The sequence below is a fragment of the Thunnus maccoyii genome, chromosome 10, assembly GCF_910596095.1.
Source record: "Thunnus maccoyii chromosome 10, fThuMac1.1, whole genome shotgun sequence".
In the NCBI taxonomy this organism is placed as follows: domain Eukaryota; kingdom Metazoa; phylum Chordata; class Actinopteri; order Scombriformes; family Scombridae; genus Thunnus; species Thunnus maccoyii.
In genome coordinates this window covers 23,608,297-23,633,051 of record NC_056542.1, presented here as the reverse complement: position 1 = coordinate 23,633,051, position 24,755 = coordinate 23,608,297, and the positions used below count along the sequence as shown (strand labels likewise).

Sequence of the window (24,755 nt, the reverse complement as noted above, 5' to 3'; positions counted from 1 at the left end):
AGAAACTTTGTAGTAACAGAGCAGAGCAGCTTGCAAAGCTCTGTTGTTGTAAATCTAATAGCGGTGGTCCCATCCTCTGTTTGTTTTTTGTTTTGGACTCATTGTTTATTAAGGTTTATTATTTTCATTAGTTAGCCAGCTGCACCTTATATTGTACAGTGCTATGTTTATGCCCAGCTGTTCACTACTGGTCTTAGTGGGGATGTTTTTCAAAAAATACCTGAATTTGTGCATTGGTTATTTTAACACCTAAAATAACACATAGCAGCAAGAGAGGACAGCAAAGCAGAGGGTAGATCCTTTTTTTCAATAATATTAGTAAAGAAGGGAGGCATTCAAGTTACCAGTCATATAGCTTTCATAGAGACATAATGCAGTAAAACACGTCTGGCTTCAGAATGAAACCAGAGTTACTGGAATGCTATTAAGTGGATATGTTTGCAAAGAAATTACAGAATTTCACTGCTAAACTTGAGATATCCTCTCGACAGGTTTGGTCGACCTGTTCAAGTGGTGCCTAAGCTGCTGGCAGAGAGACATGCCGGGGCATATGAAACCAGTGGAATGACAGGATGTGTGAAACCAGATAAGGATGAGAGTGAAACCATGACCTTGGCGTTGTATTATGACAGACTTGATCACATATAACCTTTGATGACAAAAGAGGCCCTTATTATGTGGGGAGGGAAAACCCAATGAAGGTTGTATCTGCATTTGGGAAATGATAAACTAATCATATTTTGTGTGTGTGTGTATGAATGAGTAAAGAATTGCAGGGGAATTTCCCCAATCCTTTTTTTTTTCTACTAGCGGAATTACCCCTCAGGACACCTGAGGCTCTCATAGCACATCTAACACACATACACACACACACCAAGGCTTGTCAAAGTGACAGAGCATTATTTGTCTGCTTGTGTCTCTTTGGTCAGAGGCTTGTCGTTGGGTCACAGACATGCTCCCTTATGTCATACTTAAATGATATATCACACTAATATGAGGCAATATAAAAAGGAGAAGCCATTGTTAGTTAGTGTTTCAATCTTCTTTGTAAGAAACTTTCCCGTCTTTTATCTATAAAAAGAACCATCATTCATTTGTACAGTTATTCACCTAAATAGATATCACAGACCTTTCAAAATGCTGCATTTATCAGCCCCAAAAGACATTATGTTTGAACAAAGTCGTACGTGGATGCAAAGACAAACCCACATTTAAAAATACAAATCTGTATTCCTTTGATGTACATTTAGTTGTAGATGTAAAATCAGTATAATGGTGTAAATATGTCAATTTTAACAAGGCAACCAAAGAAGCTCACCATGCTTGTATCCTTGATTGTCATATCAGCTTTGTGTGTGTTATTGCACATGTACACTAGGGTAATACCTCTGCTGTGTTCATAAAATTCAGAAACACACAGAACTTCATATAGGCATATATACTCTTATGCTGATTCTATGCCGTTAACTGCCTCAGGCGCTTCGATGTTCGAGCATGTTTTCTATATGGGGCCCTAATCAAAGCCAGCTTCAGCCGTCCTGCCGGCACCCACACACAGAGACTGTGGACTGGAGTATGATGTTATTTTCCAGGCTGAGCTAATTGTCTCTGGGGCTCAGTTCTCTCTCTCTCTCTCGGGTTGCAGTTGGACTTTGCTCTGTTACACGATGCAGCCGGGGGTCCCTGGGAAGACTCTAATGAAGAGTTATGAGAAGCTGGATGCCTCTTGGCTGTGGAGAGAGGGATGGAGGGAGTGCACAGAGAGATGAGGAAGATGGGAATGAAGCATAGAAGGGTGAAGAAAGAGGCATGAGAGGAGGATGAGGGAGAGGAAAGGAGGGAGACAGCATGCAGTGAGGCAGAAAGATGGATGGAAGGAAAGAGAGCCTGAGAGGGTGACTATGAGAAGCGAGACCCAACACCTTTGGAAGCCCTTGCAAGCCGAAACCCTGTTACTGCAGTACATGCTGTAGCTTGGTTTGTACTACTGCTTTGCAGCACACACACACTTCGCATTCAGTGTGGTGTGTCCTGTAAATAGGAGGAGATTTGATGACTTTATGAGTGTGGTAGAAATTCAGATATTATCTTAGTCTAAACTTTTACATCTCCATCAGGGGAGGATGTTTGATGTGTAACCAGAACACTGCTGCAGTATTTGCATTTTTATGAAACGTTTGGGAACTTAAGCCGGCTGGCCAGCATTACAGTTTTACTGTCCTCAGGCGTGCTAACATGAATTATCTTCAGATTGTACGAGTTGGGTGTTTATGTTGTCTCTCCCTCAAGGCCTGCCAGTATCCATGAGTCTGTTTTTTTAATCTGTCCCTCTTCTCTGTCTTTCTCTGTCTGATAAATATCTGCTTGTACAGCAATTATATTTGTGGATGTTTGAGAGCTCTGTACGCTTTCCTGTCTTTTATATATTTCGGTCTGTGAGAGACAAGTGTCTTGTTTTCACCCTGACCCATTCTGGGTTTTCCGAAAAACATCTGAAAGATTTAAAAAGCAGATCTCAAGATTTATATTTTATTTATTATTATGTGTTGGTCGGTTTTCAAACCATTTAATGCTCAACATGTCCCTGCATATTGTTGGTTTGTTAATCAAAGCATTATCTCCAGGTTGTTTCTTCTTTTGCTACAGAGAAATACATATGTAAATATGGATTGTCAGCACACAGGTGGGTTTTTCTTTCAAGGTTACATTTAAAGAAAATCAGCCACACATTTGGTTTTCTAAAAAGTACATTCATTATACATTTCAAGTGCATTTTCATTATATTTCATTATATTTAGCCATACACTGGTCCATAAACTTATTTGAGTAGTTTAAAATGTTAACTATTAATATAGCTGCCTTAGATTATCAACAGTTTTGTTGGATGCAGCATGTCTGTGAAATAAATCAGAAAAATGAGGAAAGACAATCCTGGCAATCGAAATGCAGCCTTGAAAAGCTCCCCGCCTCTTCCTGACATTATTGAAAGGAAAACGGATGTCCATTACACATTTTCTTAAACTGACTGTTTTCAAATAGTGTGATCAGCATTTTAAGTTCTGTTGATGGAAAGATTCCTGTCACATTTGCTTCATTTGCTTAAATCACAGCTGTAACATAAAGAGTTGAGTCCACAGTGTCCATTTTGAATATTTCCTGCCTACATAATGGAAAAAGAAAACAAACCCAAATATGGATGACAGAGCAGCTTCAACCATTTTGATTTCAGATGGGGTTGACTGGGTCACACCCTTGGAGGGTAGAGGAGGCCCTTTCTATCCCTTTTCAGGGGAGAATCCTTTCTTTAAGTTCCTCTCTTCCTTCTGCCTTCACTCGAGTTTAAATGTCAGCCAGCCTCAGAGATAGACAGAGTAAGAGAAAGGGAGATCTACGGTCTGCTGGGAGAAAGCCATTGAAAGCATACATGATGACACACTTCCCCCATTCAATCTGATGAGCTATTGAAAAGCAAGATGACATTTTGCAATAATACACCATATAGCTCCAGAGTTTAGCGAGATGAAACATTATTCATAAATATATGATGCCTGGCATTTATTGATGTTTGTGGGTAGATTTGCTGTCAAATCATTTTCTGTTTCAGCTGGAGTTTTATTTGTGAAGAAATATGCTGCATCTTGACAAAACGATGAACCATGACAGTGAGCTGTAATATGACAGTGAATATGACAAGATTTATACAGCACCTCCTGCATAATTATAAAAAACGATTATGAATGATTGGCAAGGTTACAGAACACCAAGAAGTGAGGCTTCAGCTTTGTGTCCTACTTACTGTGGAGATTCTGCTACATCAGCCTGCACACGAGCCTGCAAAAATCAGTTTTAGGTGATGAGAAAAAAATGATTTGGTTGACGTGGTTTCCCAGGAGAGAATGTTTGAAAACTCTGAAAACTGCATCTTGTACTTAGTGAGTGTGTGTGTATGTGTATGTGTGTGTATGTTTGTGTGTGTACAGCTGTATTTGCCAAGCATGTGTGTGCGCACATCAGGTGGAACGCTAACAATATAGTGATTGGGGAAATCAGATTGGCTTTTTGGGAACGGCAGGCGAGATCATGTTAGTATGCTTGTCCTCTTTCCTCGTCTGCCTCCCTCAGTTTTTCCCCTTTTCACCTCCCTCTCTGTGTCGTCCTCTTCCATCATTCCTCCCTCCGTCAGAGGAGGAACGCATGTTATTTCCTTTTATGTCCCCAATTCGATGTGAAGTCCCCATGAAAGGTTGTAGATTAGCACCATTCTCATCCAGATAATTTTAACAGCTGCAGCAATGGTAGTGCTGCCGACATCTGAAGCCTCTTGTCTCCTGAGAGACACTCTGGCTGTTGGTTGAATTTCTGTCGCTTCAGATCAGCCCAGCTGGAGAAACACTAAACAGGCACATTTTATTCGCTACGGGCCCCCACGGATGTTCTGGATACACAATGCTTGAGCTGCAGTATCAACGAAGTATTGACTGTTGCATTCAGAGGAACAGAGAAGGTACCGAGGGGGCTGGAATTAAATTTTACAGAAAAAGGGGAAAAGAAAAAAAGGGGGTTGAAGAGAGCAAAAAGGCTGTTGGTTTGGACTGTCTAAGCAGGTTGTTGTTTGAGTTTCCCTGTAGGTACAAGTGCAAAACCAGAAAACCCATTAAAGTGGTCATCTTAGATTGTAGTGGTCAAGTTTAATGTTAGTAGACATGACTGTATGAGGGTGGACGCTGGTAGATACAGTACATAAAGTAAAATGTAGTTACTCAAAGGTGTCATTTTTAGGGTATTGTTGTATTTTTCTCTTCTGTTTCTCATGTTGAACATACTCTGCAAATGCCGTGACCCTGACATACCGTAACTCTAAGCATTTCAGGGGAAAATTGGATTTTGTGTTATAGCAAATAGTATCCATTGTCTTTTGTCATTGCACTCTGGCATCCTGCTTCAGATTTGTGTGCCAGTTCTTTCTATTTTACAGAGAAATACAGACAGGATGGAGAATACTTCTTTCAGTCTGTTTTATTTTTGACATATTGAAGTATACCACCTCAAAATGTATCAGCATGGAGAACCGAGAGTAGCCTTAACAAAGTTGGCAAATGGTCAGCCCTACTTCCTGCGGGTCCTTTCCTTGACTGCAATTGTTTGCATAAGAAAATGTGAGGTATTGTTATCTTACCTACATTATAATCACATTTCTTTGTAAACTTCTTTGGATTCTGACGCCACTAAATAACCAAAGATGTATTCTTTAAAATCAGTGCTTGTAGGCATATTCACATTTGGTACTATAAAGCATCAAACAAATGAAAAGTATGGAGTTTGTCATGTAGCCTTGTAGTAAAAGAGACGTATTGGGTGTTGTCGTGAAGTACTGCATTGGATAGTGCTTCTAATGGATTTTGATACAACCAAAGGATGTTTTTTCTCGCCGTTTCAGTTCTGCAATCACTGAACTCAGTTGCAGGGTACGGGCCAGCATTATTGGCAGATCTGCAGAACTGCCTGCATGCTTTGTTTGCGTTGGGTTGGGTATTGATTTTGTGTTTGTCCTGGTAAATACTGTATTTTGGAACCCAGTGCTTCACTGAAATCTGGACAGAGTTGTTGGATGGTAACAGAGGAAAGGGACTGACACACATGGGAGAGGGGTAAAAGAGTGCATGCAACAATAATACAGCGAGTAGCAAAAAGGGAGAAAAATGTGAGCTTGAGGACGAAGGGGGTGAAAGAAGGGGGATAAGAGACTAGCGAAACAATAGGAGATATAGAAGACAGTAAATGAGAGAAGCGAGATGGTAGGGTAGAAATGATGATGATGAAATGCCAAAATTAAAGCAGAAGAATAATGAGGAGGATGTTGGACTGTGTAGTTTTGACTCTTTCTTGGAATATGCACACACATAAAGTCCAACTAACCTCCAGCAGAGCAGACAAGATTTGTGGCCAAATCATCCACAGCCCTCTTCTCCCTCTCCCTCCTCTTGCTGTTCAAGAACTTAATTACAGCGATAATTTGGCCTTGTTTGTTGTAGACGTTATTACATTTTGCAAGCAACAGTCAGTTAATGAAAACATAGGCACCCAGATTAGAGACGTGATCAGGCTACTGCCTAAAAACTGTAGAGGAAAAAAAAGTCAAAAAAAGGAAGAACTGCCAGACATTGTACCAAGGTCTGACAAGTATAATGAACACCAAAGCTTTCTTTATTCTTGGTGATGCCAGCAGACACGATTGAGAAAGAATTATACAAAGAAAAAATAATAAAGATGAGTTAGTACTTAATCTTGGTTGTTGACTGTGGTGTGTCATTTTAAGAAGACATTTTAAGAGACAGTGAGAGATAAATGATCCTCTTAATGCTTGCTTTGTCTCTAATTAAGTAAAATTACAGACTTTCCTTCATTTAAACATCAACTAAAGACACTTCAAGATCTAGACAAGCTTAATTACAAAGAGGAGCAGCACATGCCAGGAAAGTGTTGTCCCCTTAGTTTAAGCAGTGCTTTAAATATAGCGTCATTTTTTACTTTGATGTTGCTGATTGTGATAAAGATGGGACATATAGAGTAGGAGCACAGAAAACCTCTTTAGAGAGAGAGCAGAACATAAGGCAGATGGGTGATTGTCACTAGGATTTGAAATTGGTTATTGAGTGGGAATGGAAAGTTGTTTGAAATAGTTGTCAGCTAGCATTTGGCACCAATATTTTAATACATTTGACTATATTCAAGTCAGGATTTCATGAAACACAGGGTGATTATGATAACCTTGATCATCACGAATGATGGATAATCAATCATCACTGGAATCTAATCAAAATGTCACATTGGAATCAAATTTTGGTACATTTAGGCTTTAAGTTTTGGCTTCCCAAAGAACATCAATTCATTAGAATATATCAATCATACAATAAATATGACATGAAACAAACACCATATCACATGACAGTCATGAGATTCTACAAGGTCTGTATTGACCAGAAACATTGGCAAACTGACTCAGTCTTTTTACTCTGATACAATGTTTTAAAATTCCATTAGTCCAGACTAGGGTGAGGCAATGGTTTCCATTTTCATATTGTCCAATTGTGGTTACTCGAGATTGCTGATAGGCAATCCGATCACCAGGGGGCAGTGGGAGTAGGAGGAGGTGGAGGCAGTTACGTCACAGAAGACGTCCGTGTGTTTGTGCTTGGTGCAACAATATCACAGCATCAGGTTCTCTTTAACATTATTATCTTATCTTTAATATCACAATCCAAACATCTCACCAGAAACATCTCTAAATGCACAGTAGAGTGCAGATTCTAGAGATTATTTTTGTAACATTTTAGTTCTGATAGTAAATTAGTTAAAATCGCCTAAGTATTGGCATGGGAAAAACCAATCATCAATCATCCCTTCAGTTGTCGATATATGATCCAATCGCCAATTGGCACAAGCCTAGTCCAGACCAAACATTAGTTCAATTTCATGTGAAGTAGTATTACTGTATTGGATCTTAAACTCATTGGGTACACCAGCCAGATGACAGTGAAACGTGACATGTTAAAAAGGATTTCAACAGACTGCAGTGTGCAGGATCACTCTTTTAGATGCTCCAACCAAAGTTATTGTTCTGTAGTATTGGATACCTAAAGTGCGCTATCTTTTGTTGTTCACTTTAAGGAATAGGTTTATAAGTTGTTTTAACTTCCACCATTGCACCTTTTGCATCCCCAAATCAGACCAAACCAAACCAAACCAAATGACTAGAGATCAGCAGAAAAATAACATTGCAGAAATGGCCAGAATGGAGGAAAGGATTTTAAGTGAGACAAAAGGACTGCCACAGTTGGAGACTGCATTAGTTGTAGTCCTGACTAGATAAATTGCAGACTTAGCTCATCCTGAAGCACTACTCAGTCTCTAGAACCCAGAGGAGGCATTCAAGTCTGCTGGGATGCCCCCCCTCCATTTATTAAATGATTGTGCTGCAGTTACATAGCTGTATAAATGTCGGCTGACATGTGGGCGAAACTCCATTTAAAGCTTGTCAGTGAGATTTATCAGGGTATTAAAAACTTTTAAATGTGCTGTTTTTTAAAGCTGGTGTGATGTGTCATACACCTCTAGAGCTGTGTATCATAGCAGGAGAGTGAACTGGGTTGTCTAGCAAATAAACATTGTATATTTACCCTCTGCACAGAACAACACTGATCCAACACAGTAAAGCATAAAAAATAACAGCTTCTTTCCACTGTGCATTCAAATAGAAAGGGCAATGGATTGCTCATATTAGACTGTAATTATATGACAATTGTATGATGAAATATAAATTGCCAATTTACTAAATTAGCCGAAACAGTGTCTCAGAAAGACATTAGTGAAAAGTGATTAACATTGCAGTGACACTGTGTTCCATGATGATGATAGTAGGACTTCAGACTGGCCTGACATTCAAAATATGCAGTGCTAGTATTTCTTTTTATTCAGACACTGAAATAAAATATAACTTAAACAGGAGAAAGAGGGTATGTCACTGACCTAACTAGGGCATGTACACTCCAATAGCCGAGAGACTCATGTGATACATATCTGGCTTTAGCTCCCTTTGGTGACAAATACATGTCCTCAGTTGACGAAGCACAAATGAGCCAGAACGAGTCCATCACTGACCCATACTTTCCAGGCGAACCACGCTCATATGTTCCACACACTGCATGGCTAGTCGTCTGGCGCGTAACATGAAATTATGACAGCAGTGTCATTTTTATGATCCTTGTTCTAGGAATTAGAGCTGATGCAACCGAGCCAACTGTGGGGTTTCCGTCATGGTGGCTGCTGTGAGCATCATAAAAGCCCCCTTGGTGCCTACACTCACACACACTGTCTCTTCTCGTTTACTCACACACATAGCTACAGACTGTGGACCAGTGGATTTATGATGTGTGAACAACACAGTTTTCTTTTTTTTTTATGAGGGGCTTAGACAAACAGTATTTGGAGCCAATTGATCGTTATGCTGTACATTATCCCATTTGCTGGAACACATTTCTCTCTTTGCCAGTAACACTGGCTAGAACCTGGCAAAACTGGACAGTGGACCAGACACACAAGGTCTACAAAACAAAAGAGTTTATACACAAAAATAGATGTAAATATTTTTTGTCTATATTTTGACTTTTCACATTTTTGGATTTTTGTCTGCAGTATTTATGTTTACTTCTGTCCTGCAGTGTCTATTTCCAATAAATGCAATAAGATTTTCTACATATCTTCTTTTTTTTTTATTCCCTCAGCTTTACTGATGGAGTTAGCAAAATGTGTGCACATAACTGAATGAACAAATACCTGCTGGGGCTTTTTATTTATACACACCCATTCATTTGCACACAAAGACTTAACCATCACTTGTGCACAAACACACACACACACACAGACACATACACACACAACTAATGCAGTGCTGGTCAACCAGACAGTGCTCTGCATGACTGTTAAGGAGTCCTGTGGCTGTGTAAGGAGAAGGGGATATGTCTTTGAGGTAGACTTCCTATTATTTCCCGTAGACGAACTGGATAAAGTTTTATAAAACAAGAAAATGGGGATAAAACTGTAGCACTGAAGTGCAACATACTATAAAACATGCATTAACCTACTTTTGATGGTTTTAGTATGTCCAATCTGCCACATGGTTAGGCATACAAAGGAATCCAAAACCTATTACTCTGTTTCAAGAAGTTTGTGAGGCAGGCCTGATTTAATAAAAATACTGTAACATGGACATCACCAGAGACTGTGTCTGTCTGTCTTTAGGCTAACAGTGTACACCAAACAAAATTAAATTGGGCTTGTTAACAAGAGTGGTCAAACTGCTGTTGAATAAACTGCTGAAAGCAAAGACGTTAGAATTGTCCACTTGCAGCAGTACTACAAAGTTTCCTACTATTTACCATGATTGCTGTAGCTATTTATCTTTGGGCTTTCTCTTGTGTTCAACCTATTTTGGGTTTCAAAGGTTGGCTGAATCTGTGTCTGACTTTTATTTCTGCAGTAAAATGATAGGTTTAAATTACCTCTTGCTCTTTACATTATTTGAATTTTGTTCATTTTATGTCTTAAATGTATTTGCTGATGTATTTTTCAGTGAAGTCCTCTGTTAAGAAGGAAATTGGTTCAAAGTCGTGGTTTTGTTGTTTTAAATATTACTTGTTTTTAAGCCTTTTTGGTGTAAGCTCCAGAATGTGTCTTGCTGTAATCATTGTTCTTCATAGGTTAAAGCGCAATGTGGGAACTAATCTCATCAATCTAAATTGAATAACAAGTACAGTGAGTAGATGAGACAGGTTTAACCAGAGAGTTAATAAATTATTAAAACAATAGATTAAAGGACATTAGCAAAGCAAATAGCAAAACTGAAAAGGTGGAAATCATAATTGATGCTCACTAAATGCATATTTGTTTCAATTGTCCATTGTAATCAATTACTGTGAGGGGATATGTAGCAGCTTTTTTTTGCATAACAAGGTGCAGATTTAGGAACTACCCTTATTTGGCATGTGAGGAGAATCTGGTGGATCATTTGCAATTGGTTACTGTGCCACAATTTTACGCCTTCTCAGGGATGATATTAAGTTATTTCAACTTTAGTCAGTGTGGAGCCAGCATGCCTCCTCTACCGTCCTGTTGCTTCCTGCACAAGAAACTTGCAGATCCTCGTAGTGAATGAAATTGCATGGTAGCCTACCCTACCTCACTGTGCCAGTTGTGCCCATTGTGACTTCAATTGAAATGAGGAATGAGTCACTCAAAGGACTCAACAACAATGCATTTTTGATCTCTTTTGTTTAATGGGGGCAGTGAGGGAGGCTGTGAGGAAATTTCAACAAGTTCTGGGTGATAAGCCTGGGAGATACGGTATGTCGTTTAGAGCATAACAACACAGTTTCACTGCGCAAACACATAAAATTTGATTTTGCTTGGACTATACATCCATCCTTTTCAAACAGTTATACACACCACCAATGGAGCAGACACCCTTACATTTGACTGGCTTGGCTAATTCAATTAACGCAGCAACGTTTGATCAAATAAAGGTCCAAGCCTGGGAGCTTAATTAAATAGAGGGGGAGGGGGGTGCTGGTGTGTGTGTGTTTCAATGTGCCAGTGCCTACACATCGCGAGTGTATTTATGCTTGTCTACAGTACGTGCATGAATGTGTGTGTGTGTGACTGCAGGTGCATGCCTGATTCAGTTTGTGTGTTTATGCTTGCATGGCTGTTTGGGCGTGTGTGTTTTTATAACTGGTTGCTAGGCAAGGGATGAGATAAAGCATTTAACTGAGACACAGGAGATTCCAACTTGCTCTTCCGTTGAGCTGCTGAATACACAATAGGAAGGAGTTCAGCAAAGTTCACATAAACCACTTCTGACTGCTCACTCAATGCTACATGAATATGGATTTGTTTTAGTTTAGTTGATGTTTTTCACACAAAAAGAATTAATTGTTCACAAATCACCTTGCAGCCAAAACAAACCAGCATCAGTGTTCTTGCACAAGGTAGGAGCATGCATGCCTCAAAGAATTTGAACTACAGACTTGACATAAACAAAGATGGGACATGAGCTCAGGCAGAAGTTTATTTACAGTCAGCATATAAAAACAGAAGCTAATGTTTTGACACAATGGCCTTCTTTGGGGCTATGCCTCTGAATGTGCCCTTTTTGTGGATGTCTACTGTATCAACACAGATAATGATTCTAAAGCAGCAAAACATATGACAAATAACTCCTAGATGTGGAAATCTAAAGCACTTGTGTTAAAAATCTTTATTTGAACACCATGGAAAAACGCTTAGGCTAAATAGATTTATAAAACCTTTGCTGAAGCAAAAATTTCCCAGCACCTCGGCTGTCTGAGGGATAGCAAACTCAAGCTCTGGTAGCAGCATCAACAAATATATGTAATTGCACAAGTCCTGGCTGAAAACTTGGCTTTTGAGGAGTATACAGCGTTCAGTGCCTTTCTAAAAAAAAAAAAAAAACATCTCCACCAAGCTCTGATTTTCTCTACAATGAAGAAGATGACTCTAGAGGATGTTCCTCAGACACTGAAAAGTGTTGGCTGCAGCATTTCGACAGCGAGAGAGAGAGGGTGCTTTGATTCCTTTCTGTGTCACCAGAGATACATAGCTGGCATCCTTGTGGACTGAAACAGCCAGTCCTGGATGGCCGTTGGTTTCAGGGGACCCCCTGTAAGGATGCTGGCTCCTCTCTCCCTCTGTGACACAGGCAGATGGTGATTGCAGTTGCAGATTTCCAGCCTTTTGTGCCGGAAAATCTCAGTGTCTGCCTCTATAAAGTCAGTTGAATGGGACCAGTGCCACTAGCCCTCCACCCTTGCTGCAGTCATAGCGCAAGAGGACAAACATATGCTCATTTACCCATCAGCAGGTGGACACACACTACCCTAGTTAAGGCCTGTTAACACTGGCCTCTTACTGGTCCTGTCTCGTCACTCCCGTACCTCATTGGTCCAGGATTTTTGAGATAAAATGGGGGAAGCAGAGTTGCTGCTTGAAATGAACTTCTGTTTTCTGAGCTTGTCTAAAGCAAAAGTGTTTATAAGTGTTCCAAATGGCCACGTTAGAAGACAGGATGAAAAGCCTGCTGTAATAGGAGAGGGGCGAGACTTGATAATTGTTCAAATATGGGGATAATGGCATTTTACACTCGTAGGCATTTGCAGGGTTACACTCAGTTGTGCATACACTTGAGAGAGAGGTTCAATTTCTGCTTACTTTCTCTCCTCCGCATCCCTGGCCAAAGTTGATTTTGGTAAGTTACAGAAATGATTCAATGCAGCCACCCTAATTCCGTTGTTGCAAAGGTGTGGCAGGAGGGGGTTTCAGATGCTTACAACACTTCAGCTGAAGCATATTGATACCTTTAAACAGAGGAAGCTCATCCATATCTACCGAAACAACAATGATCCACATAATGGTGTGCTTGCTAACCTGGGTTTAAAACAAATTTCCTGAATTTCCACACCACCTAACCTTTTGGATAATGTCAACAAACAGCCACCTGCACTAGTCTAGATTAGTTAGACTGAGGATGCTATGAAAACCAAGAATGCATCAAGAACAGTATGTAATTGGGTGGATCAGGGCAGGAAATGATTATCAGAAGAATGGCCACGTCATATTTGAAATGATATTTATAAAAACATTATGTATCTTAAAATGTTAGTAGGTTGCAGGCTACTAGGCCATTTTCAAGGTCAAACAAGAACAAACAATGTATATAAATGAAATAGCCTTACAACACATCACCATATAATTTGAATAATTAAACCTGGTTAAACAATGTTAAACCTGAGTTGCTATTCTCAATACTCACAAGCCCATCTTCAAGTCTAACAATTGCAACAAAGTACAAACAATTTGGATGAATGAAATGGCCTCACAACTATCTAATTCCAATCCCACCTGTTTATTTTACACACAGGTTCTAGTTATAGCTATTCTCAATTGTACCACCAGCTGGTGTAGTTGTAATGTTATACAGGGATGAATAATAATATCTTCAAAAGCAGATCATTTTAACCTACATTATCTCAGATCAAGGACTATTTTAATGCACAACTCAGAGCGTGACTTTTGCTCCTCAAGACTTAAAATGGCCATTTTAGTCGAGGACTAGACCTTATTAGAGTAAACTTGTGCCTCTCATTCACCCTGTATGAGAAAATGAGGGAATAATCATAATAATGATCACTTTATTTCCATATCAAACATAAATGTATTTATGACCAGAAAAATCATCAATGACTCTAAAGACAACTTTGTCAACATCAGCTTCTGCATTCATAGACACATCATGGCAACAGTCAGACAATGTGTGAAAGTATGAACAATTAAATTCACATAATATCTGGAAACAAGGTAATATTTTTGTATTATAAACATTTGTTTGAACATTTGTTCAGCACAATCACATCCGTCATTTCTCTCCAATTTATTTCTTGATCTTTCCAAACATGTTTGGTGCCTCACATTCTTGGCAGCAAATTGTTGAGCAATAGCATAATGATCCAAATGGTCAGTTTCATCCTGTTGAGTATGCAGGACAAGAGGACTGTTCAGTCTCATTTGTGACATTGTGCTTCTCAGATATGTCTTCAGCCTCCTAAGTGCTGAGAAGCTCCTCTCAGCTGAGGCTGATGAGTTTGGCAAGACCAACAGTATTTTCAGTAGTGTCCTGACCTCGTTGAAAAGCCTGCCAGCATCCCCTAGATTTTTTATTTTATTGCTTGTGTTTGGGTCGATATTAATCAGGGTGGGCAACATGCTCAGCTGAAGTTTCAACTGATGTAGGTCACAGTCACCTGCATAGTGTTTGAGCACAACCTCTTGGTCCTCAGTGCAGTTTTCCTTATTGATTGTTCTCACAATTAGACTCTCCAGACTGGCATTTACTGTGGTGCCCAGGCTATGAAACCTCTCCTCAAGTGTCTTCACCAATCACTGAAATCATTTGGTTCCCATACTTGGATCTGTCGAGCTGTTTGCGTTGCTGTATGTGTCAGGATCATCACAATCTTCATCTGCAACTAATCTCCTTGGTGCCTGTCGTAGTTTAGGCATGGTGAGCTTGTCGGTGTCAAGTTTTTTGGCCAGACACAGGCACCCGTCCCACAGACCATCAAAGGAGGAATCCAACCTTAGGTGATGCAGATTTTCTGTAAGGCAGTCAGCCAGAATCCTGTTCGATCAGCGAGTTAACGTTAGATGGGTGGGCTATAGATGTATAAAGAGAGCTGGATACAGTGTTAGAGGCGGAGCCCCATTCATTCCTGTGTAAGTTTGTCAGTGGTGCATGAAGCCAAAAAAGCCACTTCCAGCTGTAAAGAAATTACCCAGATGAATGCATACTGCACGCGCTCTATAGGCCCAATATGCCCATAGAGCATGCACACTGGAGACTTCCGCTGGCTGAGCCAAATAACTTCAGTTAAGCCCTCCGCTAACTTGAATGGGATAAAATAATTCAATCGTGCAGCTCTTCTGGACTTTACAAATGTTATCTGAAAGAAACAAGTCATTTTTGGGGGGTTGGGACACTCAAAAAAATACATTCACAGTTTTACAGCCACTCCTTTTCCCATGATTGTGTTTGGGAAAAATGCTTTTTGGGCCCAAGGCGCACCCAGAAGTTATTTTATGGTTTGGCCACAATGTCAAATTGGCCTCAAAGCCTGGTGCACTTCCTGGGGGCTTGGGGCGGGCTGGCAAAGTTAGCTAATGTTGACTCGCAAATCAGTTCAGCATTTCGGCGACAGTACAATCCTACTTTTGCAAATTTAAAATTTGGCTGCCTATCTTTTCCAATGTTCTATTTTCAGTCAATGATCGCAGTTAAGTGAAACGGCATGTTTCTCATCTTTGTAAACAGTCAGACTCCTGTGTGGATTGACAGACTGTGATTGACAGCCAAAGCATGCTGTGGCCAGCGATCAGCAATAGGTTTGACTGAACCAACTCAAAGGGTGGTCCAAAAATGTGTTATTTTTTATTACTTGTTTTTGTCAGTTGCTGAAAATTAATCATTGATAAGTAAAATGATCATTGATATAGGCTGCTGAAATATAGTCACCTGATTGTGGGGACAGTAAGTTTATTTTTAAAAAGACAAAAAGTGGGGTAATGAAATGATTATTTTGCTCCCCCTAATTGAATGCTGGGGATGCATTTGCTCCACTTGCTCCATTGCTCAGGCGCCTATGCTTGCTAATAGTTGCAACTGGGTTAAAGACAGGGCCATCTGTTATTTTGTGTGGAGGAAATACTCCAGGCCTCCACAAGATTTTCTCCTTCGACCTGTTTTATGGACATAAACCTAGGGGTGTGTTCGATCTACTCACAGCTTGCTTCGAGGGCTGTCCAAGCACCAATAAAAATGAAATTCAGTACATTCTGGCCATGCGAGCAAAACTCCATTCACCAGGTCAAATTGCACAGGACTATTGGCTCCAGGCACAGGAACATCAACAGTGTCTGTGTAACAAAGATGGTTGTGGAGACAGTTTTCACCAGGAGATAAAGTACTTGTATTTGCCCCTATTTTCAGCTCCAAATAACCTACCAGGTGTCAGGGGCCATTTATGGTCACATGACAAATAAAGGATGTTGTTTATGAGGTACACCTGGGCAGATCATTCTCCTTAAACTTACAATGAAGTAATGTAATACCTGTCGGTCTGTGGAAAATGGAGAATGAAAAAGATCATTTCAGACTGACGGTTACAATACCATCCAAGCCTGACTATGCTCTCTGTGATGATCATTTCTCACTAAGCCAGAGAGTACATACCACTACTATATAGACACACCCTCAGGGATAGAGGTATACACCCATCCCAACTGCTTGTCAGAACAAAAGTAATGAAAATGGTGACTTTTTAGATTTGTTCATGTGCTGGGCCTCAGCAAGAAAGCATTAGGAACAAGAAATATTTTCCATTTTGTGTGAGTTGTACCAATGCTTTACATTACTTTCTTTTTTTTTTTTTTGGCATGGTAGCCACCACGCTTCAACAACTCATGGACATGTTGCTACACCCATGTGGCTCATACAGTAAGATCCTGCCTTCTTGGATAATCAGCAGTATATACAGCACTTTTGAAATATTCTGGAAAAACATGAGCAGTCTTGGCACCAAATGAGTGGCTAGACCACTTGCTGTACTCTTATCATTTGTGTTGTTAACCTGTTAAGTAATTAGAATTTTATTTTCCCTTTAAATGCCAGAATGGATGAATACACTATCTGCAAGGCATGCAAGGAATATTTACAGTCATCTGAGGGACACACTTAGTGCTGCAATATGGCTGTTCAGTACTGACTTACAGCATTTATAAAAGAATACCTGCAATGGCTTCTATAGTAGTGATGCAGCAAGTATGCACAGTAGGCAGATTCTGTGGTTGCCTCTGCATGAATGAGCAATTTGTTATCCGTTGTAACTAAGTAGTAAAGTAATGGCCCTGGCACTGTCAAGGTTTAGAGTTATATCCCTGTTGTTGCCACTCACATTAAACGCAAGACCACAGTTTGACTCAAGTAATCCACAAAATGGCTTGTTAAATTGGCCCAGTGGATTATGTTAATCATTGTACCAATTTGCTCAGTGGTGGATTTTGTTTACAGTTTACTCTTAACCTATTCACTTTTATATTGTGTTTATAATGTTCATCTCTCTATATAAAGCAGGGAATCTCTGTCTGTATGTATGTATGTATGTATGTTTTTCCTTTGCATATCTTGAAAACTGTTCATCCAATCTGCTTCATACCTGGCGGATGTATTGCTGGGGACTCAAGGAAGTGTGAAGTTGTTTGGATATAAAAAACACCTCATAAATAACGTTGATTTGGTTCTTCTGCCTTTGGAGTCAACAAGCAGGAATACAGACAGCGCCACTCTGCCATTGCAACCCACACTGTGGTCGGAAGTGGGATTACATCTGTAGTGATGACTTGAAAAAGTTTAAGAGACTTAAGCTCTACTACTGAACCCTGTACTGTAAATGAAACTTGGCATGTACATTTAAAATGTACTGCAGGATGTCTCAGGCATGTTTTGAATGGGCAATGCAGTTCATCTAACTAAAAAGCAAGGAATCTCTGTCTGTCTGCGTCTGTCTATCTGTATGTATGTGTGTCCTTCGCATATCTTGTGAACAGTTCATCTGATTGACTTCACACTCGGCGGGTGTATTGTTGGGGACCCAAGGATGTGCAATATTGAATTTGGTGCAATTTGGAAACATGATATGTTTAATATTAATAAACTTTGAATAAACAAGTGGACAGCGAGCCGCTCAGCTCTGTTTCTGTGTGCAGTGGGCATTGTTTGATATAAACACCATCACAGCGCAGGGGCAGGGCTTCTGGGCTCTGAGCAGGGTGCATACCTTTGTCCTGCTTAAACTGCCCGAGAGAGAAGAACAAGCATACACAGGAGAAAAAAACAGAGGCAGAGGCAGTAAGACTAGCCCATAGGAGCATTGACATGTTTGATTGGCAGCAGAATCATCCAGTGGGAGACTGTAAACTGCTTCTATGGTTCAACCTCAGTTTAGTATCACTGGTGAAGTTTCTGTCCGGATTTAAACCATTTAGTTTATTAATTCCTCATCATTTTAATTGATACATTTGTCAATTGATACATACCTATGCAGTTCTTGAGAAATAATAAGCAATCACCCCCTTCCGAACAGGCATGTTTTGAACGGGCACTGCACTAGTGTTATTTAAATCTACATAATTAACAGTTAATGAGTTTGTCTTTCCCAAGGTGTCGTCTGTGTCTGTGTGTATAGCATTTATATGTGCCAGTTATTCAGTAATGTTGATGATAAGACGTAAGAGAAACGAGAAATAGAGAATGGCAGAGGAGATGCTCTCCTGAGAGATGGGGTGTTGGCTGCATCATTATTTGCCCTTCTGCCTCTCTGTGATCTTGTTCTTCCCTTGCTCATGTCTCCTCTCATCCTCTGCCCTCATTGCTACCCTCCACTGGGCACTCTTGCCTTTCCTCTCCTCTCCTCTCCTTTCCTCTCCTCTCTCCTCTCCTCTCCTCTCCTTTCCTCGCCTCTCCTCGCCTTTCCTCACCTCTCCTCTCCTTGCCTCTCCTCTCTCCTCTCCTCTCCTCTTCTCCCATTCCCACCCCTCTTCCTTTCCTCCTTTCCTCCATCTAGGACTTTCTTCCTCTCCTCAGGTGACAGGGTGATGGATTAAGCCCAAATAAACTCGTTCATCTTTCAATTAGAGCCAGTGTTGAGGAGGTGCCAGCCATTATGAAGCTGTCTGGAAGACTGGGAGCGAGGGAGTGATGGAGGGAAGAAGAAGAAAAGGTGAGATTGAGTTATGGCATTAGTGTGAGAGACAGAGATAGAAAGATGTTTGTGAAAGACGGAGTGAGAGAAGAGGTGAGAAAGGAATAAAGAGAGTACAGTATGGGTGGGGAAGAAACTTATTGGTAGAGGGAGCAGGTCCAACTATTAAGACATTACTCCTGTGCCGCCATCAGAACAGAACTCCCATGCCTGGTCGACCACCCACGGTCTAGCTCCCCACGTCATCACCAGCCCAGCTTGCACTTTTACGCAACATTGCCTTTCACTGATTTGATTTTTTGCCCTCTGTTGTTGCTGTTTCTTATGAGTCTGATGAATTTGTTCTGAGTGGCTTAGTCATAGCATGAGAGGGCTGGGGAGTTTGTGTGTGTGTGTGTGTGTGTGTCTTCAGGTGGAAAGGCCCTTGCATATACATGTGGGTGTGAAGCATAGATATTTGTCTGCAAATTAATGTGCACATATCCTCACGTATTAAAGTGTGAATGCATATATATTCATTATAATGTATGAATGTAGTATGTGTATTCATGTACAGTAATATGTGTGTGTAGGTGTGTGAAAGAGAGAAGATAGTGGTATTTGAGGAGGCTGTTATGACTATGCCTTTATTCTCACAGAAACCAGCACTGAGTTGTTGGCATATTTTCATTTTTTCCGTTTTATTTCTTCTTCTTCAAGGGAATATTATGTACTGTAGGCACACAGGGACGAGTTCTAATGAATTTGAATGAGCGTCTCAATTTATTTTCCATGTTTTATTTATTTTTTCAGGGTTTGGGGAGTAAATTGAATCGACGGCGGTGATGCGTGCGCTAGTCAGGAGCAATATAGGGACCTGCTGTTCTGATTAAGTTCCTGTTATGGAGCCGTTCATTATTGATTTCATTTCTCCTCACTTCTCCTCCCTCTCGCATTCACACTTGCTCCATATCTTTCTTCTCAGCAGGTCTCTCCCTCTTTCTCTGTGCTTCTTACTCTTTTCCTCTTCTTTGCTGTCAGTTCTCATTTAAAAGCAGCAAGTTGTTATTTATAAAACTCTTCAGTTTTATTTTAAACTTAGTACGGAATTATTTTTGGCTTCTAATTTCACCCCAGTTTTTTTGTCTAGGTGGTTGCAAAGAAATATTGCAACATTGTAATATGAAGGCTTGCTTTGGTCTGATTGGTGCAACGACCTGTATCATGTTTTTCAGCTGTTTAACTCATCCTGATAAGTGGACTTGACAACATTCATGGTTTATTTATCAACCACTTAGATACAGAGCTCAAGTGTTGAGTTGAGTATTATTTGGTAAAACACAAGATCAATTTTTTTTTTCTCTGTGCTGTTAAGAGGGTTATGCTAGTGGGAGGACTACTGGCATATGTCTTAAAACAAGAACTTGCTGACAGAAAAAGCAAAAAAATCATATTTCAGATTAAGAATCTTTCAGCTTAGATGTTGTTCTTTTACTTGTAGTATATCTGTTGTGTTGACGTAAATTAGAACAGGATTTTTCTGCTATAATGTCAAATTCTTTATATAGTCAAAGTTGTTATATGGACTATTGTCAACTTTTGTCAGACTTTCACTCTGTGAGTTTGTACTGTATTGGCATTCATATACATTTTGGGAGTTCAGCCCATTGTTCACCCTACCCATATATGTGATGAGGGGACTGCCACCCAAACCATACCCATGTTTCTGATACTGTAGATAGGTGCATTGGTAGTTACATTATCCAAAATATCAAGCTAAATCTAATAAATGTTTTTTTTTTTAAATTATTATTATTAATATTAATTTGCCAGTAAATCCATAATTTCTAAAAAAAAAACAAAAAAAAAACAACTTCAACATCGGTGAAATCTATAATGAATCTATTATAAACTTAACTCATGTCCTGTTTCAACAAAACAAGTTGCGCATTAAGGGCCCATTTTCATGGAGGTGCAACAACCAGCGCAAGCAGCGTTGCAGCTATTTGGTATTTTTCTGACTATGAAGCTCAATTTGCCTGTCTGTGTGGTGTTTTGGTGACCAGTGCAGGGCATGCAGTGCACACGTGGTGCATTGATCCTATAAATGAATATGGCTGATTCATATAGTATATGTTGTCCACAGCTGTTTTATACAGTATGAAAATCTTCTCCTTCAATTTATTAAATCCCTGCATCATCTGAAGCCAGCAGGAGAGATATTTTGATAAAGCTGCAGCCTCCGATCAGAGAAATGCCGTGCCAGAGTGCAGTGCCTTACTGTTCACAGTGTTCACCTTCATTAAATCACCTGATAACGACACCGGGCTGCTACAGAATAAACCCACACACATCAGACTGGTCAATTAAACTTTGCTATTCTTCCTGTTTAGTCATCAACTTACAAGGGCTTTTTAACAAAAGTAGTGCTCAAGTTTTACTCTTGAAATGCACTGTGGTGCAAACCCTGTTGTATAACATTAATTACTGACCATTTAAGTGAGATTCATTGGAATTATGGCTGAAATATCTGATGCAATCATATAAATGGCTTCACCAGATATGTTTTAAATGAATTCTTTTTTTAATTCATGAAAAAAACTTACACCATCTGTCTGGCTGCAGATTTGTGGTGATGTGTTTTCCTGCTGTGGCGCTCTTAACCATCCAGACATTTCCTTGAAGAAAAGCTTTCCGTTTGTTGAGTTGTTGTTATCACATTTAACTGTGATTGGCACAGGTGTTTCAGAAGTATGAGACTCGTGATGTGACTGGCCGAGAGAGTATTTAATAATCACCCAGCCCTTTTGCACTTCACGCTGCTACACATACATGTACCAAAATAGCAGGTGAGCATGGAGATGCCCATGTAGTCCGTGTGCCCAAGGCCTAACACTCTGTGCTTGTCATTGCGCTTGCACGGTTAAAATAAGGGCCAAAGTATGAGATGAGTAACGAGAGATGATTTTGGTGTATATCTTTTCCTCACATACTTTACTGCATTTGGTAAGGCCACACATTGGCCAAATCCACCCAAAAAATGGGTGTAACCGTTTCATAATGATCTTTCCCCACGACCTACTTGCTGTCTTACTGTAAACCTTTGCCAGCTGACCCTCAACATGTATATCTCAACACGTAGCATGGCTGCCTGTCTACATGTTGAGATATGCTTAGACTTAAACCAAAATTGCACACCTATTTCAGAATTTACAGTAGGTTATGAAAACAATCCATAAATGCAACAATAGCTTAGATTTAAAAACCTTGGCTCTGTAATGGAAGACCTCTTTAGATCTTAAAGTTCAAACAAATAATTTATAAATCCATTGAATCTGCCATTTCCATTTGTTAATCCGATAATAGATCACGGGTGAGGATGATAGTTCTCTCAGTTGCTGATGGGGCTTTCAAGAAAATAAGTAAGCTCTCGAATAGAACTACATTCTCTTTAAGGAGCCTGTAGTTAACTCTCTTGAGTGGAGGATTACAAAGTGCAGCTTCAGTAAAGTAAGAGGCCTGCAGCTGTGCTGAGACTGGGCTACGGTTAGGAAGCCAACTGAAGTCGCCTGTCTGCTGGCGTTATTATGACTAACTTCCTATAACCCGACCTCTCCATGAGTCAAGAGCCACCTCACAGAGAAAAGAATGCAGCGACAGGTTCTATGGAAAAATGAAGAGGAAAACCTGTTGTTTTAATGAGTGTCTGGCCTTTTCGACCGGCTGGCTGTTTAGCTTACTGGCAGTGTGGGTGGCAGGCTGGATCACAGACAGGCCGGCTATAGCATGTCACCATTTTTTTCCTGGCTAATATTCTCACTTGCTGGGCTCCTTGCTGACTAGTAAAGGCTAGCTGCTTGGCTTTTTGGCAGGCTGTCTGGCTAAATGTGTGGTTAGGGAATAGAAAGTTTGCTTGGTCAGGGTAAAAGTAATAGCCCTCAGCACTATAAAATACTCAAATTTCACATCATTTCAGCACCTTATACATCAGCCTGATATATTTATTCACATAGTTGATTATATATAGACATTTTTGAGCAAATATTAAAAGTACGGTTTCAAATTTGTTTTTGTCTGGCAGCCTCTGTCTGTCTTATAAAGAAACAACCCTGTCAAAATTCTGGCCATCGTAACCCAAACTGTGATAGAGTGAGAGCGGCCCGCTGAAACATCTGTGCTCTTGGCTGAGAATGAATGACTACAGATAGACTGGGATTAAGAACCCTAACCCTGAATGTAAGTTCTGGGGTGGGGTGACGGAGAAGTTGGCTGGGGCGGGGGATACTGAGTTGGGAACAAGGGGTGGGGTGAGGCAGGGGTGAGGGTGTGTGGTTTGGAAATTTACTGAAGAAGCTAGGAATTTAGGAGGACATGAGTTGAGAGTTTGGGATTGGGTGAGTGGAGGACTGAGGGAATTGAGGGTGAGAACGGATGGATATGGGAAGGGTGCGGTCAGAGGCTGGGAAACTGGGGTTAAGACTGGGACAAGGAGTGTTGTTAAAACTACAACAAAATGCACTGCTTCAACAAAACCAAAAAAGAAAAAAAACCAAAAAAGTCTTGTAGCTGTAGTAGGTATTTGTGGCCCTGGCAATACAGTACATGGAACACTGAATACACTTTTATTTAATCACTTAAAATACCCAATACAATGAATTACTTTAATGCTAAATCAATGTTTTTATAGTTTGGGGTTTGGTGTAAGGCAGATTATGAATTAGGTGGGGAGGATGGCTAAGGAATAAGGCTTGCATTTCTGTGATGTGGTGAATGAAACAAAGCTTGACTCTGGAGATGGTTTAGGGTCTACGAATTGAGGTTTTGTGGAAGCAGAGTTATGTTAAATTTTTTTCTCTTTTCGAGACCACATTGGGCGGCTGGTGCAGAGAATACCAGCTTTAGCTGAAGCTGTACTGAATAGATAGATGGATTACAGATAAGTTGGAATAGAAAAGAAATTTGGACGGAGTCGTAACACGTGAGAGCGGACTTGGCTTTCCGGCTGGGAAGCTGGTCTGGGGGGTTAGGGGAGGGTTGGGATGAGGGTCATTTGATGCTATTTTGGCTGTTCCCTGATTCAGTCAGGGCTAGATGCGAAGGAGGTCTCTCTCTTGCTCTCTCTGTCCCCCCTCTCTCTCTCTCTCTTTCTCTCTCTCTCTCTCTCTCTCTCTCTCTCTCACACACACACACACTCAAACACACTCAACGAAATGCACAAACTCCTTTCATGCTAAGCCAGTTATGTGTCCAACTCTAGGGAGACTTTTGGGAAGATATTATGAACGATACGGAGCGCATGATGACTCAGCCACAGGAATCCCAGAAAACCCACAGTGGCTGGCTGGAGTACATAGAGAGAGTGACAGAGAGAGAGAGAGGCAGTGAGACAGAGAGAGGCAGAGAAAGTGTGTATGTGAGAGAGAGACAGGAAGAAATATGAAAATTAAGGAGAAGTAAAGGAGAAAGGGAGTAATGGGAATGTGTCATTGAAAGTAATAATTGTTGTTTCTGAGAATTAATTATTATGACCTTGTTTCAGGTTCTCATTAGCAGTTCATTGGAATAAGTGTCCCTTATTAGTCACAAATGTACACATATAATTTAAAGATTTACAACCAATACACAAGTAATACCTATTGTTTATTGGTGATAATATCTAAGATGTTGACTTTGGCAGTATGTATTTTTTTTTCCAGCAAAAGCGTACATGTGTTCAAAACAAAAAAAAAAGAAACTCTACTCTCTCTGTTGGAACAAAAAAAAGTCTTTCCACAGTTGTTTTGAAGTAAAGGCTGAACGCCAAAAGAAACATTAGCATCAATGAATATTTTATTACCTATCATGACTAACTGATAATTGTCCAAAGCCAAATTCCACAAATGCAACAGCTGA

At 40.2% G+C, this 24,755-nt stretch overlaps 1 protein-coding gene across 5 annotated transcripts in view; it reads left to right on the top strand.

The window, feature by feature from the left end:
* LOC121906267 (RNA-binding motif, single-stranded-interacting protein 3-like) overlaps positions 1-24,755 on the top strand; it is a 192,345-nt gene that overhangs the window by 11,836 nt on the left and 155,754 nt on the right. For 3 of the 5 annotated variants that reach the window (XM_042425030.1, XM_042425028.1, XM_042425034.1), the window contains one exon: positions 18,818-18,902. The exons of the other annotated variants lie outside the window; for them this stretch is intronic. The gene's annotated coding sequence lies outside the window, so the exon portion shown is untranslated. The remainder of the gene's footprint in view (positions 1-18,817; positions 18,903-24,755) is intronic. 5 annotated transcript variants of the gene reach the window in all.